Source organism: Entelurus aequoreus, linkage group LG14 (assembly GCF_033978785.1).
Source record: "Entelurus aequoreus isolate RoL-2023_Sb linkage group LG14, RoL_Eaeq_v1.1, whole genome shotgun sequence".
In the NCBI taxonomy this organism is placed as follows: domain Eukaryota; kingdom Metazoa; phylum Chordata; class Actinopteri; order Syngnathiformes; family Syngnathidae; genus Entelurus; species Entelurus aequoreus.
Window position 1 is genome coordinate 24,236,316 of NC_084744.1, and position 5,492 is coordinate 24,241,807.

A 5,492-nucleotide genomic window follows, 5' to 3' on the forward strand; every position below is an offset into this window, starting at 1 on the left:
AGGACCGACATTAAAATACAGTAGTATAGTAGGACTAGGTATTCATTAAAAATAATGCAGATGTTATAATTTAACACATCCTTTACAATTTTCCCGTGACGTCACGTCCGGAAAAGTCTGCTTCCGCGCCAAAGCTAAGTGCTATCTTTCTCTCTGTGTGCTTCTAATTGTTTTACAGCTTTCTTTATTTCGTCTCCAACATATTTAGTAGTCTTATCAAACTTACAAAGCACCCACTCTGTTTCACCGCCCCTCTTCCAGCTTGCTAGCAAAGCTAACATATCCATCCATCCATCTTCAACCGCTTATCCGGAATCGGGTCGCGGGGACAACAGCTCCAGCAGAGACCCCCAGACTTCCCTCTCCAGAGCAACATTAGCAACTTCCTCCTGGGGAATCCCGAAGCGTTCCCAGGCCAGAGAGGAGATGTAATCCTCCCATCTGGTCCTTGGCCTGCCGCGAGGTCTCCTCCCAGTGGGACGTGCAACGAGGACCTCCCTAGGGAGACGCTCGTGAGGCATCCGCACGAGATGCTTGAACCACCTAAGCTGGCTCCTTTCCAAGCGAAGGAGCAGCGGCTCTACTCCGAGTCTCTCTCGGGTGACTGAACTAAGGGAGATGGCAGCCACCCTTCTGAGGAAACTCATTTCGGCCGCTTGTATCCGCGATCTTATTCTTTCGGTCATGACCCACACTTCATGACGATAGGTGAGAGTAGGAATGTAGATAGCTCGGAAGACCGAGAGCTTTGCCTTCTGGCTCAGCTCTCGTTTCGTCACAACAGTGCGGCAGAGAGACTGCAATACTGCCCCAGCTGCTCCGATTCTCCGGCTGATTTCCTTCTCCATCTTTCCCTCACTCGTGAACAAGACCCCGAGATACTTAAACTCCTCCACCTGGGACAGAGTCCTGTCCCCTACCCGGACTGTACAAACCATCGGTTTCCTGCTGAGAACCAGCTAAACTAGTCCCGATCCAAAGACAACAAGAATTACCCTCGGTAAAAGAAACAACGCGAGTATGGCTCCCTGTTCTTCGTGCACCGTTCTCATGGATACGTTGGCCCTTCTAGAGGGCCGTGTCCGACAGAGCAGAGTCATTTCGTAACTTTAGACGCCGCGGACACTTTTGCTCGCGTTAGCTGTAGCGAGCTGACTAGCCCAGTTTGTAGCAGCCTCAACGCCTACAAGCCACGGTGTCTTAGGGAGCTGACTCGCAACAGGCCTAGTAAACACGTACAACACGCTAATCGCACCACTAGCTACACGAACATAGTTGCACATATTGGCTCCAATGACACTAGGATGAGATTGTCACTGACTTCAAAGAGGAACCGTAGCTAGGACTTGTAATCTCGCTAGAAACATATCTTGGCATCCAGTACTTGTCTCTGACCCCCTGTCTGCGAGAGGCAATGATGAGAGGTATAGCAGATTAGTCTCGCTAAACAAGTGGCTGCATAGTTTTTGTAGAGAACAGGGACTAACGTTTATTGATAATTGGCCCTCTTTGTGGAGCAAACCGGGCTTGCTGAGGTGGGACGGCCTTCACCCTAACCCATACTTGCCAACCCTCCCGAATTTTCCAGGAGACTCCCGAATTTCAGTCCCTCTCCCGAAAATCTCCCGGGACAACCATTCTCCCGAATTTCTCCCGATTTCCGGCCGGACCTGAGTGAGGACAGCCTGTCGTCATGTCCACTTTTCCTCCATATAAACAGCGTGCCGGCCCAGTCACGTTATAACATCTACGGCTTTTGGAGCTCAGTGCGCAACTGCACACACAACAAGAAGGAGACTATTATATATGTCTCCGTTATCCATAGGTTTATCTATAACCCATAAAGTAGGCAGGCACGGAGCTATTGCTCAGCGTGTGTTTATTCCAGCCGGCACGTCAATACACTGACACACAACATCCGGATTCCCATCATGCATTGCTTCAAAACTACGGCAAGTAGTAGAGAGGAGTGTTATGTAAATAAATGAACACTGAAATTCAAGTATTTATTATATATATATATATATATATATATATATATATATATATATATATATATATATATATATATATATATATATATATATATATATATATATATATAAATACTTGAATTTCAGTTAATTCTAGCTATAAATATACTCCTCCCCCCTTAACCCCCGAATGTATGTACGACGGATATTGCCCTCCAAAATAATCTCTCTTTTTGAAGAAATAACATTAGAGCATGGGTGTCCAACTCTGGCCCGCGGGCCAAATTTCATTTGGCCCTTGAGGCAATATCAAATTAACATTAGAGCTGGCCCGCCGGTATTATACAGCGGCGGTGCCGCTGTAACACCGCATTCACCGCTAATACTCATACTTGCCAACCCTCCCGATTTTCAGTGCCCCTCTCGAAAGTCTCCCGGGGCAACCATTCTCCCGAATTTCTCTCGATTTCCACCCGGACAACAATATTGGGGGCGTGCCTTAAAGGCACTGCCTTTAGCGCCCTCTACAACCTGTCGTCACATCTGCTTTTCCTCCATACACACAGCGTGCCGGCCCCTGTCACATGATATATGCAGCTTCTACACACACACAAGTGAATGCAACTTGATCAACAGCCATACAGGTCACACTGAGGGTGGCCGCATAAACAACTTTAACACTGTTACAAATATGTGCCACACTATGAACCCACACCAAACAAGAAAGACAAATACATTTCGGGAGAACATTCGCACCGTAACACAACATAAACACAACAGAACAAATACCCAGAACCCCTTGCAGCACTAACTCTTCCGGGACGCTACAATATACACCCCCCGCTACCACCAAACCCCGCCCACCTGAGCCCCGACATTAATGAACTAGCATCCCAGAAAAGATGGCAGGTATCTGCATACTTGCCAACCCTCCCGTTTTTAGCGGGAGAATCCCGGTATTCAGCGCCTCTCCCGACAACCTCCCGGCAGAGATTTTCTCCCGACAAACTCCCGGTATTCAGCCGGAGCTGGAGGCCACGCCCCCTCCAGCTCAATGCGGACCTGAGACTGAGTGGGGACAGCCTGTTCTCACGTCCGCTTTCCCACAATATAAACAGCTTGCCTGCCCAATGAACGGAGAAGTTAAACAGGACAATACTGCCATCTAATGGATAGCCAACGGAACACTGAAATTCAAGTATTTTTTTTTTTTCTATGTAAATAAAATAAATAAATAAATATATATAAATATATATATATAAATATATATATATATATATATATATATATATATATACACATATATTTATATATATATATATATATATATATGTATATATATATATATATATATATATATATATATATATATATATATATATATATATATATATATATATATATATATATATATATATATATATATATATATATGAAATATATATGAAATACTCAATTGGTGAATTCTAGCTGTAAATAACCATGCCCCCAACCAAAAAAAATTATTAGAACGTATCAAAACACGTATTGGTATGTCAGACCTAGCATTTTCTTGGTTTAACTCCTATCTTACTGACAGGATGCAGTGTGTCTCCCATAGCAATGTGACCTCGAAGGGGTCCAAAGGGGTTCGGTTCTTGGCCCTGCACTCTTCATGGTTTCTCGTTGTTCCCATTGGGTTTGAGTTTTTTTATTGCCCTAATGTGGGATATGAGCCGAGGATGTCGTTGCTTGTGCAGCCCATTGAGACATTTGTGATTAAGGGCTATACAAGTATACTTTGATTGATTGAATATGTTTGGCCACTGTAACATTTCAGTTTGAACAGAAACTGGGTTTAAATATTTGAAAATAAAACTGTACTTTAATCAAGTGATTCTTTGGCGTGAGTATCAAAATGTAATTCTGCTTAGGGCCCCAATTTGACAGGGGTGACCATGTGTGTAATTATTTTCAAACTTTAATTAACAATGGATGAAACTGAAGTCACTGGCCTATGCATTTGATTATATATTTTTACGTACAACTTGATGGATAACTTTATCTTTAAATTGTAAGTCAAGATGACAAACAGCCTATTAGGAATGTATTTTTGGTTTAACAAAAAAAAAAATCCATGTTTGTTGCATGAAAGTCAGAAGACATGTATTATCATGCAGTACATGCATTTTGTACAGTCAAAATATAAAGAAAAAATACAATTACCGTATTTTTCGGAATATAAGTCGCACCGGCCGAAAATGCATAATAAAGAAGGAAAAAAACATACACTACCGTTCAAAAGTTTGGGGTCACCCAAACAATTTTGTGGAATAGCCTTCATTTCTAAGAACAAGAATAGACTGTCGAGTTTCAGATGAAAGTTTTTTTTCTGGCCATTTTGAGCGTTTAATTGACCCCACAAATGTGATGCTCCAGAAACTCAATCTGCTCAAAGGAAGGTCAGTTTTGTAGCTTCTGTAACGAGCTAAACTGTTTTCAGATGTGTGAACATGATTGCACAAGGGTTTTCTAATCATCAATTAGCCTTCTGAGCCAATGAGCAAACACATTGTACCATTAGAACACTGGAGTGATAGTTGCTGGAAATGGGCCTCTATGTAGATATTGCACCAAAAACCAGACATTTGCAGCTAGAATAGTCATTTACCACATTAGCAATGTATAGAGTGTATTTCTTTAAAGTTAAGACTAGTTTAAAGTTATCTTCATTGAAAAGTACAGTGCTTTTCCTTCAAAAATAAGGACATTTCAATGTGACCCCAAACTTTTGAACGGTAGTGTATATAAGTCGCATTTTTGGGGGAAATTTCTTTGATAAAACCCAACACCAAGAATAGACATTTGAAAGTCAATTTTAAATAAATAAAGAATAGTGAACAGGCTGAATAACTGAGAACGGGCCTGGTATGTTAACGTAACATATTATGGTAAGTCATTCAAATAACTATAACATATAGAACATGCTATACGTTTACCAAACAATCTGTCACTCCTAATCGCTAAATCCCATGAAATCTTATACGTCTAGTCTCTTAGGTGAATGAGCTAAATAATATTTGATATTTTACGGTAATGTGTTAATAATTTCACACATAAGTCGCTCCTGAGTATAAGTCGCACCCCCGGCCAAACTATGAAAAAAACTGCGACTTATAGTCCGAAAAATATTATTATTATGGCACATTATTTCCAGGCTTTTGCAGGCCAGATTTTGGCACTTGTATTTCAAAATATTAAAAAAAAGAAACCCTGACTATTTGGGGGAAATTATTTTGTACCATTAAATGGGCTTGGTAACCTCGACATTAGAACAGTTGGGGAGGATGTGCAAGTATTGAAAAGAAGGAATTAAACAAAACAATTTATTTTATCATTACTAGCTACGGCACACATTCAAGCAATTAAGATTCACAATAAATCACAATTTTGGCAAGTGTATGAATAATTTGAGACAATATCACATCCATATTGTTTTAGGACACAGACAAATGAATATAACGAGCAAATTCGAAGAAA